Raw genomic sequence first — 15,272 nt, 5'->3', positions numbered from 1 at the left:
ATACTTGAATTGTTTCTTTCTAGCTGCTTGCAATATTTTCTCTTTCACCTGGGAGTTCTGGAATTTGGCCACAATGTTCCTAGGAGTTTCTCTTTTTGGATCTTTTTCATGCAGTGTTCTGTGGATTCCTTGAATACTTATTTTGCCCTCTGGTTCTAGAATGTCAGGGCAGTTTTCCTTGATAATTTCATGAAAGATGATGTCTAGGCTCTTCTTTTGATCATGGCTTTCAGGTAGGCCCATAATTTTTAAATTGTCTCTCCTGGATCTATTTTCAAGGTCAGTTGTTTTTCCAATGAGATATTTCACATTATCTTCCATTTTTCCATTCCTCTGGCTTTGTTCTGTGATTTCTTGCTTTCTCATAAAGTCCTTAGCCTCCATCTGTGCCATTCTAATTTTGAAAGAACTATTTTCTTCAGTGAGCTTTTGAATCTCCTTTTCCATTTGGCTAATTCTGCTTTTGAAAGCATTCTTCTCCTCATTGGCTTTTTGAACCTCTTTTGCCAATTGAGTTAGGCTAGTTTTCAAGGTGTTATTTTCTTCAACATTTTTTTGGGGTCTCCTTTAGCAGGGAGCTGATTTGCTGTTCATGCTTTGACTTCATGTCTCTCATTTCTCTTCCCAGCTTTTCCTCCACCTCTCTAACTTGATTTTCAAAATTCTTTTTGAGCTCTTCCATGGCCTGAGCCCATTGAGTGGGCTGGGACACAGAAGCCTTGATTTCTGTGTCTTTGCCTGATGGTAAGCATTGTTCTTCCTCATCAGAAAGGAAGGGAGGAAATGCCTGTTCACCAAGAAAGTAACCTTCTATGGTCTTATTTCTTTTCCCTTTTCTGGGCATTTTCCCAGCCAGTGACTTGACCTCTGAATATTTTCCTCACACCCACCTCACCTCCTGATCCTCCCAGCTAGTGTTTGGAGTCTGAGATTCAAATGCTGCTTCCAGCCTCAGGGCTTTGGGCGGGGGCAGGGCTGCTATTCAGTGTGAGATTAAATTCAGATGCTCAGGTGAGGGCAGGGCTGCCTCTCAGGCTCAGTTCCCTCAGGGAGTTTATGCACAGACCTTCAACAATGGATCCAGGCTCCTGCCTGCTTGGGGAGCCCTGGTCTGCCGCTGCCCCTCAGCTTCTGTCTCCCGAGGGGGCCCGAGCCATGGGGGCACCCCACTCCCCCCTCGACCCGCCAAAGGGACTCTCTCACCGACCCCCGTCACCTGTGGGTGGAGGTACTTGTGCGGCCGCTGGAGATCCCGTCCCTGAAGCTCGGTGCCGCGGCCACGGCAGGGCTGTACTCAGCTCCCAGTCCCGGCGCCCAGTCCGCAGCACGAAGGACCTTTTACGAGAGGTTTGCAGGTCTCTCCGGAACAGAAATCTCCCTCGCTCCAATGTTCTGTGGCCTCTGGGTGCAGAATTCGCCGTGAGTTACTTCTTTGTAGTTGTTCTATGGGTTGTGGGTTCGGAGCTATGTGTATGTGCGTCTTTCTACTACGCCATCTTGGCTCCCTCCGAATCACAGAATTTTTAATTGAAAGGGAGTTTTCTTGAACCCAATAAAAGAACCCTTACTGCATAATAAGCTTGATAAGTGGCCACCCAGACTTTTTTTTTTGAAATCTTTCATAAGAGGAGGAACCCATAGCTTCCAAAGGTAGTCCATTCCACTTTGGGATAATTTTAGAATTTTAGGAAAATTTTTCCAATATCAGACTCTATCAGTAAATAGGTGGATTGTAAGGGCAAGCAAAGTAGGATCTTTTGCTATTTTTGTTTTAGTATAATCAGGTTCCTCTGTTTGAATCTTGCGTTTATCAGCCAAGAGTCTTTACGTAGGAGTAAAATACAAAAACAAGAGTTTCTTTAACTAAAAACAGCATATGTGTTTGTATTGTTATTTTTATTAAAGATCTTCCCCACCCATTATTGGGCATGCCCATTAAAGGGAGTTTGATTAGAGAGTATTTGTAGGAAGGCCCATATCTTTTGTTAATGAGGCACTGGTTCTCAAGGGTTGGGATGCCCTCTGACTCCAAAAAAGTATAAATAACCTGAGAGTGAGATTTTACTTTGGTGCTTAGTTTTTGAAAGAAGGTCTGTGTGCCAGATGAGACTCTAGGAAGCCACTAAGCAGCACTCTGGGTTTTTGAAAACCCAGATGTTGGTGGTTCCCTCTCTGGTAAAGATGTATGTATGTTAACAGTCAGGCATTTTGGAAGCACTGTCTGTTGATTTTTGATTTGTCTGAAATTTTGATTTTTCTCTGACAGCTGTGCTTAATTAAAGTGGTTGTTAACCTTTCAAAAGTTGTCTTTCCTTTTAGAAAAGCAGATCAAAGAACCTGTGGTAGCAACCCCCCTATTCCCATGTAAATTGGGGTGCTTACTGATACATTAAGTTGTAGTGGGCAGGAGCTCTACAAATTAAAAAGAAGATATGGGGTTTTGTGGGACTGGAACAATTGTCTGTTGTTTCCCAGCTGTGGTGGCTATGATTCTGTAGAGCCCCGGGAAGTAGAGGTGGCCAGAACCAGGGCTCTAGTGGATTAGCCCAGTTCTGGACTGTGCTAGAAAAATGAAGGCCCTGAAAGTGTATTGTTTCATAAACCACACCAGAGTGGTGAGAGCTTGGAATGGAGCCCTGGGACCTGAGTGGAAAACTGCCTTGTACTGACCCAGCAGAAGCATAGCACTGCCTGTGTGCTGACCTCAGTGAAGTGCTAGCAAAAGCAGAAAATTGCCAGTGTGCCTTGGAGAGGTGAATGGTTGAGCAGGAGTGGAAGTTGGAGCAGAGAGCTGCCTGAATTCAGACTCTGGTGGGAACTGGGAACAGATGGCTTTTGCTGAAGGAGGATCAACCCAGGAGCTCAGAGTTCAGTCCTGGGGCAAGATGGCAACTGTGAAGCAAGGCACTGAGTATGTTGTTTTGCAGTGTTCTCCTGGTGTAGTTTGGAACTTGGGGGGGTGGAGTTGCCCCCAAACTTTTTGAAAACTCAGATGTTAGTACTTCCCTCTCTGGAAACTATGGTCAGACAGTTGAATCTGTCTGTTGATTTGTGATATATGTATTGCTTATGTCAGGCAGTTTGAAAGCACTGTCTGTTGATTTCCTGAAATAAGTGAACGATGTATATGCTTGACTAAAGGAGGTTGTGAACCCCTCAAAAGTTGCTTGTCCTTTTAGAGAGGCAGATCAAAGAAATTGTGATAGCAGGCCCCCTTGTGTATATCAGGGTGCTTACTGTTGCACAGATCTAAATTTGCTTCCTTTCAACTTCTATCCAATTGTGTTTAATTTTCCCTGCCTTGTACAACTGAAATAAGCCTAAATCTTCTTTTCTTTTTACATTTTATCTCAACAGTTTGATAAGTTCAATTATCTTTTCTATTAAAAATGATTTTAGAACCTAATGTGTCCAACCCTAGCATCTTTCCTAATCTCCTGCCTCAGATCACCAAGTGCCTAATGGAAATATCCACCTAGGTATTTCACTATCATTGTGAACTCAAAACACCCACAATACTTACCTCTAAAATTACATATCCTCTAAATTTCCCTCTTTCTTCTAATGGTATCTCATTTTTCTCAGCATTCATTTTTATAACTTCGGGGTCATCTTTAACTTTCTTCTTTCCCCCATCTATTCATAATCAACCAATTTCACGGTCTTATTGACTATCTCCAAAACATCTTTGCTAGCCATCCCTGCCTCTACACTCATGTGGCCACCACTCCAATTCAGATTTTTTTTTCCATTCACCTGGATGATTGAGATAGCTCTATGAGATCCATAATCCAGTTGTTCTTCATGCTTGCCATTCCTCTTCTCTCCAAAGCATTCTCTACAAGCTGACAAAATCACCTTGTTAATATGCAGGTCTGACGACAACATTCCTCTCCTCAAAATTATTCAGTGTCTCTTGTTACCTCAAATAAAATAAAAACTCCCAGTCTGACACTTAAAGTCTTTTACATTGTGGCAAAATACCACTTTCCATAATTGTTTTCTATTATTATTTTCACACTTGGTTTTCCACCAACCAGGTCTTTATGCAATACTTTGAACATGCCATTCCTTTTCTTCCTTCAGAGACTTTACATGCATTTCTCACATTTGTGAAATTTGCTTCCTTCCATCTTTGCCTCTTAGAATCCTTTACTTCCTTTAACCCTTAGTTTATGTGGCATGTCCTTTCAGAAGACATAATTGATTCTCTTTAGTTGTTTTTGCTCTTCCCTTTCTTAAAATCATTTTCCATTTACTTAGCTGTTTGTATACACAGTAAAATGTCAGCCCCTTAAGGCCAAAGACTGTTGTTTTGCTATTGCTAGCAGCAAATAATGCTAATGATAATATCTAGCAGTTGTATGACATTTGAAGGTTTGGGAAGCACCTTATGCGTTAGTTATCTCATTTGATTTTCACACCAACATAGGTATCTCTCCATTTTTCTTCATAGGCTCTGTTTGGTTTAGAATTCAGGGAAAATCATGACTTGTCCCAGGATAAACTGTTCACCTAGAAACTCATTGTCATGCTGATGAAGTCAGTTTGTGATTTAACACCTTCTCAGTTACTTTTCCCCTCTGATTGAAAGACTGGAGGGCGCAGCAATAAACTCCTCCCAAAAGCCTGTCTTTATAGAAGATTCAGAACTTTACACAGTTTAAAGGTAACTTTCCAATTTCCATCAGCCACTCTGCTTGCTTTTGACGTCATGGAATATACCCTCCAAGACAGGTACCTCTTGGTGTTCTAGTTCCCCTACTGCTTTTCAATTTCCTTTTATATGTTGTCCTCCCCATTATATTTTAATCTCCATGAGGGCAGGGATTGTCTTTTTATAAATATAAAATTTATTTATTTTTCAGTTCTCAACATTCTTTTCCACAAGAATTGGAATTCAAAATTTTCTCCCCATCTCTCCCCATCCCCTATCCCAGGACAGCATGCATCCCATTCAACCCTTCCTCTAGTCTGTACTCCCTTCTATTATCCACACTTCTTCCATTACCCTTCCCCTCCAGGGCAAAATAGATTTCTATACTCCATTGTCTGTATAGCTTAATTTCTGGTTGCATACTAAAACAATTTTTTAACATTCATTCTTAAAGGTTTGAGTTCCATATTCTCTCTCTCCCTCTCCACCCACCCTCACTGAGAAAACAAGTAATTCAATATAGGTCATACATGTGTAACAATGCAAAGCACATACATAAGTTATGTTGTAAAAGACTAACCACATTTCCCTCTGTCCTAAACTGCCTTTCAACTATTCCGTTCTCTCCCTTGACCTGTTCTCTCACAATAGTGTTTGCTTCTGATTATCCCTTTCCCCAATTTGCTGTCTCTTCTGTTATCTTCCCTCTCCTATCCCCTTCCCCCTTGTCTTCCTGCAGGGTAAAATAGATCTCCAAATCCAGTGGAGGATGTGTTATTCCCTCCTTAAGCCAAATCCCATAGAGTAAGGTTTGATTATTTTCTTTCCTTTCATCTCCCCTCTCTTCCCCTCCATTGTAAAAGCTTTTTATTTCCTCTTTTATGTGAGATGATTTGCTATATTCTACTTCTCCTTTTTTCTTACTCCTAGTACATTCCATTCAATAGTAAACTTTATTTTTTTAGGTATTCTCTCTTCATATTTAGCTCATCCTGTGCCCTCTTTCTTTGTGTGTATACACACACACACATCCATATATATATATATATATATATATATATATATATATATATATATATATATATATATATATATATATATATATATATATATATATATATATATATATATACACATACATACATGCACCCATATACATATATATATCTATACATGTATAATATACACATACATAAGTACCCATACACATCTACATATATATTCCCTTTAACTATTGAAAAAGGTCTCATGAGTTACAAATAACATCTTTCCATGTAGGAATGTAAACAGTTCAAATACAATGAGTTTCTTAAGACTTCTCTTTCCTGTTTACCTTTTCATGTTTCTCTTGATTTTTGTATTTGAAAGTCAAATTTTCTATTCAGATCTGGTCTTTTCAACAAGAATACTTAGAAGTCCTCTATTTGATTGAAATTCCATTTTCCCCCCTGAAGTATTATACTCAGTTTTGCTGGGCAAGTGATGCTTGGTTTTAATCCTATCTGCTTTGACCTCTAGGATGTTGTATTCCAAGCCCTTTGATCCCCTAGTATAGAAGCTACTAAATATTGTGTTATCCTGATTGTATTTCCACAACACTTGATTTTTTTCTTTCTGGTTGCTTGTAATATTTCCTCCTTGACCTGGGAACTCTGGAATTTTGCTACAATATTCCTAGGGGTTTTCTTTTGGGGATCTCTTTCAGGAGGTACTTGGTGAATTCTTTCCATTTCTATTTTATGCTCTGGGTCTTGAATATCAGGGCAGTTTTCCTTGAAAATTTCTTGGAAGATTATGTCTAGGCTCTTTTTTTGATCATGATTTTCAGGTAGACCAATAATTTTATGTTGAACATTTCATAATAATTAAAATCAATGAAGTAGCTTAATGCACTTATAATAACTGCAGGAATTCATGTTATATTTCTTAATTTTACAAATTTTCTTGAATATAGGTACAATTTTAAGTGAGATGTTATACCTTGGAAGAAGTTTAACATAATATAATAGTTATATATAAAATTCATTTTAATGTTGGACTTTTTTTATTTGAAGAAAGGTTCACAATGTCTGTCTCAATAGCAGATGATCACAGTCTTAAATCTCATTTACCAAATTTATTTCTGTGTATAATATGAAGAGCTAACATTTAGTTAGCCTATTATGTTCCAGGCACTGCTTTAAATGTTTCATAAATATTATGTCATTTGATCTTCACAACAACCCTGAAATGTAGGTGTTATTATTTCCCCCTTTTTATATATGTAGGTATTATCATCCCCATTTTATATATATGAAAGCTGAGGCCAATAGTCATATAGCTAGTAAATATCTGAGGGTGGATTTGAATTCAAATCTTTCTGACTCTAGGCAGTGCTCTATCCACTGTGTCACCTAGCTCCCTTTTGTTTTGAAAATAAATTTAAAAAAGAATAAAGTGAAAATGCTTTCTCATACATATCTGTTTAAAAATGGTAGGAGTATTTTGCAAGCTTTCTTGATGAGAGAGGAAAATTATAGTTTTAAAAATAATTTTAGCCATCCCATCAATCAATGAAAAGGAATAGTTATAGTATAAAATGTTTATTTTTCTACTGCTAATGAAAAGCTTTGTATCAAATGATAAATATATGTAAAGTTCAATTGCATATGTTTCCTTTTAAACAATGTTTATATATAAACTAATCTTTGTAAGAAAATCTCTTTCAGAAGTGACTTTCTTTTCTTCTACCTCTGGGTGCTGAATATACATAGAAATATACATAGAATATACATATTTTCATAGAAATTCTACTGAATTACTGACCAATGTGGCCAACTAATTCATTTAAAAACCAGTAGATAGAAGAACAGTAACAGAAATAGAAGACACATTTATATTTGAAAACAACCCTAATATTACTATGAGAGCCTATATAAGGTGTTTCTATAAAAGCTTATGGTGGTCCATGATGATCCCAAGATGGCTCATAAAGTACTTACTTGTGATTATGATTTTCAAACAGCTTGGCATTTGCCCCTGAAAAGCAAACATTCTTCACATCTCAGCTGTATGGTAACGTAGCAGATGAGGTACAATTACAGGGTGGCAGAGGGGACTGAGGGAGCTCTGCTGGTATAATGTACAGAACACAAGTGAGAGTGTGCATGAGTCTGACGGTCTGTTGAGAATCCATTAGAGCTTAATGTTGAATCTTAGTAGCAGTTTAGAAACAATATGCTGATAGGTTGATAAACTGCAAGAACACATTGAGCTTAATCAAAAGCAGTCAGAATTGCATATAATTACTGTTTAAACACTAAAATCATTCTTTTCATGACCATAATACTTTTGAATAACTGCAGAAATAAACCTATAATGGTTCATACAAACACATGCTTGTTTTAATTGAGGAAAACAAAATATTTTTAACATAATTGGGCAATTATTTCTTGCTTAAGGCACCATTAAAGAATTTTTAGCATGAATCTCCTGGACCATTTTTTTTGAATCCCCAAGAGGTATGTTAATCACTAAATGGAAAGTACAGGACTAGGTGGTCCCTTCCAGTACAAAACCCAAGATCTTAGGACCTTTAGTGGGCATATTCATTTTTTGTTTAATCTCTCAATTCATCCTAAGGGAGCAGAATAACGTGGATCCTTTTTAATGTAAAAACAATGATGCTTTAGTTTCTATTTATCATTTGCCAATTGTTCTTGTTTGTTGCTTGTCTTTTTTTCTTGAAGAAGATCCATGGCTTCAGGAGGGTCATATTTTGACTTACAAGTGAATTGTATTTAAGTGCGGCAGGGCTGTGCAAAGTCATCAACCTCACTCTTTCTTCCAGAGTCATCCAGCTTCAGTGGGAAGACATAGGTCAGGATGACTGGTGATAGCCCTGGATGCAGTGGGAGACCCTGGCATTTTTAAACGAATGTCTTTCCCAGGTCTCAGTTTGTCTGAGGTAGCACCCATTCAGTGATTAAAGGCTAGGTAGGAATTGAAGCAAAAGATGGCCTAGTTAGGCTTCCCAAAAGAATCAGTCTGGGAGGGGTAGACCCTAAGAATTTCTGGCCAGAACAGAAGCAATTGCTATTTACGATCATTCTGAGCCCTCAAAATCCAAAAGCTGAGTAAGTGAAGCTTGGGATGGGAACTGCTACTGAACAATTAGTGAGATCCAGAGTAATTTGGGTTTAAAGGTATAGTCAAGTAGCTTCATTTGAATTCCAATGTGCCTTTATCAAAGCCTGGTTTACAGAGCTACATTTCAAGAAATTATAAATGAAAACTATATGAGACAAAAAAGTTAATTGTCTTGTTTTTTAAAAAGAAAAAATGATAGATTGAATAAACAAATAAGAAACAAGAAAAAATATAGACCCTACATCCCAAGAGATCTTGCAAAGTATAAACAATCAGATCCACAGTAAGTATATGACCTCCTATATGGACAGAGGGAAGAAGAGAAGGAGGAGTGGGGAAGAGAAAGAAGAAATAATTCACAGATTGTCATTCAACCTTCTTTCTGGAAGAGGATCAAAGACATCAGGAGGATGATATCTTGACTTGCAAATGAATTGGATTTCTAGCCCATTGAAAAAATAGTTTTATCTCCCTTGCTTCAAGTCCAATATACTATATTTATCATAACAAGAACATGTGCAGTAATAGAAACCACCTCCTATGTATTTAGCTAATTCCTCTTCCTCTGACCTATCCTCTTTTGCTCCATTAGTTCTTAGCTGGATCTGATGCTTTTTGCTGAGACTATTAAGACCAATTCCTTTGCAAAGATTTTATCCAAATGCTCTGGTTCAGATATCCTTGGGTGGCCTTAATATTATTTTTTTCTCCACAAAAGTGTAATTTTGCTGATCTTTTATTGTATTTGTTTGAAACAATTCCCATTAAGTGTCACCTAGGTACCCAGTAGGCACGTGATACATATCAGTTTTATCCCAAGAATAATTAGAAATGGAAGTTAAGTTATCCTTGAGTTTATGGCTGAGGTTTTGTGATATTAATATAAACTTTGATGAAATACCTTGGCTATATTCCATTCCACCTGAATACTGTTGTGTTTTATTTTTTTCTTTCCATAATGGTGACTACGAGTCACCATGTCATGGTGGATAGAGAACTGTTCTCTGAACCAAGTCAAGTCAAATTAATCAGCATTTATTAGGTACCTGCACATTTATAGAAGCTGCTAACTTATATTTTTAGAAGGATTTTTCTCATCTGGGAGTTCCCTATACAAATGAAATCGCTGGTCTAGTCCCTGACCCTGTCTGTAAGGAATGACAGCTTGGAAATCCAATAAATATAGACTGAAGTGCTAATGGGTAGGAAGTGAGTTTTCCCATGTGGGAGGTCTCTTAGTAGAGGCTAGATTATCAGTTACCAGAGACAACATTGCTGGGATTCTAGTTTTCTTAGGGTTAGGGTAATATGTGCCTGAAGTGGATTTTGGTAACCAACAGTCTTGTTTATTGTTATCTAATTAAACGGATAACTCTGAGGGTAGTAACATCAGACGAAGCTGAAGGCAAGGTTAGATGGGATCACATCACAAAGTCCATATACTTACTGGATCCATTTGCTTTGCTTTCAAAGAAGGTCTTGATTGTAATCCCAAGTAGAACCTATTAGACAATCAGTTCATGTAAGCAGGGCAGGGGTGGAAAAAACAAAAACCTCATTGTCATAAAGGTTTGATGATAAGAGGAAACAGAAACCGTTCTTTCTTTAGTTGGAACATATGTTCCTGAGAATCTTCAAGTATTTAAAAAAATACACACACAGATATAGATATCTATCTATCTATCTATATAGATATATATATGTATTCATTGACAAAACCATAGCATGAAGTGGGTAGCAGCAGGTATTTTTATAGCATACGGAGAAGAAAAACAAGGCTCAGAAGGGTCAAGCAGTTTTACTTGTGCTGTTGCACGGTGAATGTTCAGCAGAACGTGAGTGAAGCCTTCTTTATATTTCTGGGCTTATATACCTTTTACTAAGAGTCCTTATCTTAATCATTTTTGAACATATTCAACATAGCAGTGAAAATCCATCTCTCACTTTTCTATTTCCTCCTTCCATGTCCTTCATTATTTTCTTTCCAATTTCCATCTCATCTTGTAGGCAATTTATACTTTTGTAATTTTCTTTTCATTCACTTAAGTTGTTAAATTTATTGGCATACATTTAGGCAAAATAATTCCTTATAATTGCTTTAATTTCATCTTCATTGGTGATATATTCTACATTCACCATTTTCATTTTTAATACTAGTGATTTGGTTATCTTCTCTTTCTTTTTTAATCAAATTAACCAACTGTTTATCTATTTTCTTTGTTTTTTTTATAAAACCACCTACTACTTTTATTTATTTATTAATTCAATGATTTTTAGTCTTAATTTTATTAATTTAAATTTAATGTTTAACTGGGAATTTTAAATTTGTTTTTTCTTTTAATTACATCCCCAATTCATTAATTAATCTGCTATTTCTCTATTTTAATGGAAATGTACAGCAAAATGCATTAAAATCAGAATGGAATAATATGTTTACAAGAAACACATTTTAAAATGAGAGAAATACACAGAGTTACAATGGAGGATTCGAGTAGAATTTATTATGCTTCAACTGATGCAAAAAAGGCAGGGGTAACAATTATGATTTCAAAATAATAGCTAAAATAGATAGAATTAAGAGATGAAGAGTGTAACTACATTTTGATAAAAGGTACCATGGACAATGAAACAATATCATTGTTGAACTTAATATGCACCAAATACTATTCCATCCCCTTTTGATCCCTGTATCCTTCCTTCCCTTTTGTGTACTTCTAAATTCTTCCTCTCCCATGTCTTTTAAGTAATTTCCTTTTTATATGAGGGTCTTTCTGGTCCTTGAATAAGATTCTTTTAAAAAATTAAGTTCATTTTGTCAACTAACAAAAATCAGCTTTGTCTTATTACCACCCACCCCACTGGGGAAAAAAAACAAACAAACCAAAAACACAATACCACAAAAGCAGATAGAAAACCAAACCACCTGTGAAACGTGTGAATTGTCAAGCCAAACAAATTCCCACATTAAACAAGTCTAAAACATAGTTCTAATTGTACATTCTCATTCCATTACCTTTCTGTGAGGAGGTAGGTAGTGTGATTTGTCATCAGACTTCTGGAATTACGATGGGTTTCACTATGTTCCTTGCATTTAGTTACTTTGCCAAGATGGAGGTGAAAGTTGAGTATGGAGTAGATAAAAACCAAATTCTCATCATCATACCCAACCTCCTGGGCTAATTGCAAGGACTCTTTGTTTAACATATCATGTTAGACTTTCCTGGTATGAACCCACCTGTAAGAGTAATCTTTATAAACCATGTATAGAGTAAGAGAACTTGGTAAGCTGTATCACACATCAGTACCATCCTACACAAAACCTTTGTTACCTTTGTTTATATCCTGCTTCCTGAATCCTGCTTCATATCCCTATTGTGCTGAACCCTGGACTTCATAGTAATTCATTGTAAATAAATTTATGGTCCTGCTTTTACCCCATTTCTTTGGAGGAACATCTTTTTAAGGGTACAGATATTACGTCGGGATCATATTGTGATGATTTCAAGCTCCCATGAATAGATTAATCACGAATTTATCAACATATTTATGGATCATCTATAATGTTCAGTATTAGTGCCAGGAATTAGGTACATATAAGACACAGACTTACAGTGCATACTCTAATATACTTTCTATTGCCCACTTTACTCCTCCATTCACTTTCTTTTCTCCTTGTTTATATTCTTTCTATATTATTTTATTTTCCTACATTCCACTTCTGAAAAAATCTGTTAATTTTTCATGCTATCTTTTCTTTGTTTCCTCATCTCAAACTTATTTTTATTTTTTTTTTTATTTTTTATTATTTTATTTTATTTTTTTTTTCATTTTTTTATTATTAAATTTATTTATTTAACTTTTAACATTCATTTTCACAAAATTTTGGGTTACAAATTTTCTCCCCTTTTATCCTCTCCCCCCCCAAACACCAAGCATTCTAATTGCCCCTATGACCAATCTGCTCTCTCTTCTATCATCTCTCTCTGCCCTTGTCTCCATCTTCTCTTTTGTCCTGTAGGGGCAGATAGCTTTCTATACCCCTTTACCTGTTTTTCTTATTTCCTAGTGGCAAGCACATTACTCGACAGTTGATCCTAACACTTTGAGTTCCAACTTCTCTTCCTCCCTCCCTCCCCACCCCTTCCCTTTGGAAGGCAAGCAATTCAATATAGGCCATATCTGTGTAGTTTTGCAAATGACTTCCATAATAGTTGTGTTGTATAGGACTAACTATATTTCCCTCCATCCTATCCTGTCCCCCATTACTTCTATTCTCTTTTGATCCTATCCCTCCCCATGAGTGTCGACCTCGAATTGCACTCTCCTCCTCATGCCCTGCCTTCTATCATCCCCCCCACCCTGCTTGTCCCCTTATCCCCCACTTTCCTGTATTGTGAGATAGGTTTTCCTACCAAAATGAGTGTGCACTTTATTCTTTTCTTTAGTGGAATGTGATGAGAGTAGACTTCATGTTTTTCTCTCACCTCCCCTCTTTATCCCTCCACTAATGAGTCTTTTGAGTGCCTCTTTTATGAGAGATAATTTGCCCCATTCAATTTCTCCCTTTCTCTTCCCAATATATTTCTCTCTCACTGCTTGATTTCATTTTGTTTTAAAGATATGATCCCAACCTATTCAATTCACTCTGTGCACTCTGTCTCTATGTATGTGAGCGTGTGTGCATGTGTAATCCCACCCAGTACCCAGATACTGAAATGTTTCAAGAGTTACAAATATTGTCTTTCCATGTAGGAATGTAAACAGTTCAGCTTTAGTAAGTCCCTTATGACTTCACTTTGCTGTTCACCTTTTCATGGTTCTCTTCATTCTTGTGTTTGAAAGTCAAATTTTCTTTTCAGCTCTGGTCTTTTCATCAAGAATACTTGAAAATCCTCTATTTCATTGAAAGACCATTTTTTCCCCTGAAGTATTATAGTCAGTTTTGCTGGGTAGGTGATTCTTGGTTTTAGTCCTAGTTCCTTTGACTTCTGGAATATACTGCTCCATGCCCTTCGATCCCTTAATGTAGAGGCTGCTAGATCTTGTGTTATCCTGATTGTATTTCCACAATACTTGAATTGTTTCTTTCTAGCTGCCTGCAGTATTTTCTCCTTGACCTGGGAACTCTGGAATTTGGCCACAATGTTCCTAGGAGTTTCTCTTTTTGGATCTCTTTCAGGCGGTGTTCTGTGGATTCCTTGAATATTTATTTTGCCCTCTGGTTCTAGAATCTCAGGGCAGTTTTCCTTAATAATTTCATGAAGGATGATGTCTAGGCTCTTCTTTTGATCATGGCTTTCAGGTAGTCCCATAATTTTTAAATTGTCTCTCCTGGATCTATTTTCCAGGTCTGTTGTTTTTCCAATGAGATATTTCACATTATCTTCCATTTTTCCATTCTTCTCTCTTTGTTCTGTGATTTCTTGGTTTTGCATAAAGTCATTAGCCTCCATCTGTGCCATTCTAATTTTGAGAGAACTATTTTCTTCAGTGAGCTTTTGAATCTCCTTTTCCATTTGGCTAATTCTGCTTTTGAAAGCATTCTTCTCCTCATTGGCTTTTTGAACCTCTTTTGCCAATTGAGTTAGGCTAGTTTTTAAGGTGGTAATTTCTTCAACATTTTTTTGGGTCTCCCTTAGCAGGGAGCTGATCTGCTGTTCATGCTTTGACTTCATGTCTCTCATTTCTCTTCCCAGCTTTTCCTCTACCTCTCTAACTTGATTTTCAAAATTCTTTTTGAGCTCTTCCATGGCCTGAGCCCATTGGGTGGGCTGGGACACAGAAGCCTTGATTTCTGTGTCTTTGCCTGATGGTAAGCATTGTTCTTCCTCATCAGAAAGGAAGGGAGGAAATGCCTGTTCGCCAAGAAAGTAACCTTCTATAGTCTTATTTCTTTTCCCTTTTCTGGGCATTTTCCCAGCCAGTGACTTGACCTCTGAATATTTTCCTCACACCCACCTCACCTCTTGATCCTCCCAGCCCGTGTTTGTGGTCTGAGATTCAAATGCTGCTTCCAGCCTCAGGGCTTTTGGCGGGGGCAGGGCTGCTATTCAGTATGAGATTATGATCTGGTGCTGAGATCGGGGCAGGGCCACCTCTCAGGCTCAGTTCCCTCAGGGGGTTTATGCGCAGACCTTCCGCAATGGATTCAGGCTCCCGCCCGCTTGGGGAGCCCCTGTCTGCAGCCGCCTCTCAGCTTCTACCTCCCGGGGGGGGGGCCTGAATATGGGGGCACCCCACTCCCCTCTCGACCCGCCAAAGAGACTCTCTCACCCACCCCTGTCACCTGTGGGTGGAGGGACTTGTGCGGCCGCTGGAGATCCCGTCCCTGAAGCCTGCTCAGATCTGTTTCTCTCGGTGCCGCAGCCGTGGCCGCAGCAGGTCTCGGCTGAGCTTTGTGTCTGCAGCGCGACGGACCTTTTGTGAGAGGTTTGCAGATCCCTCTGTGGGTGGAGGGACCCCTGTGGCCGCTGGAGATCCCGTCGCT

This window comes from Notamacropus eugenii, chromosome 4 (genome assembly GCF_028372415.1).
Source record: "Notamacropus eugenii isolate mMacEug1 chromosome 4, mMacEug1.pri_v2, whole genome shotgun sequence".
Taxonomy (NCBI): Eukaryota; Metazoa; Chordata; class Mammalia; order Diprotodontia; family Macropodidae; genus Notamacropus; species Notamacropus eugenii.
This window is presented reverse-complemented; position numbering follows the sequence as displayed.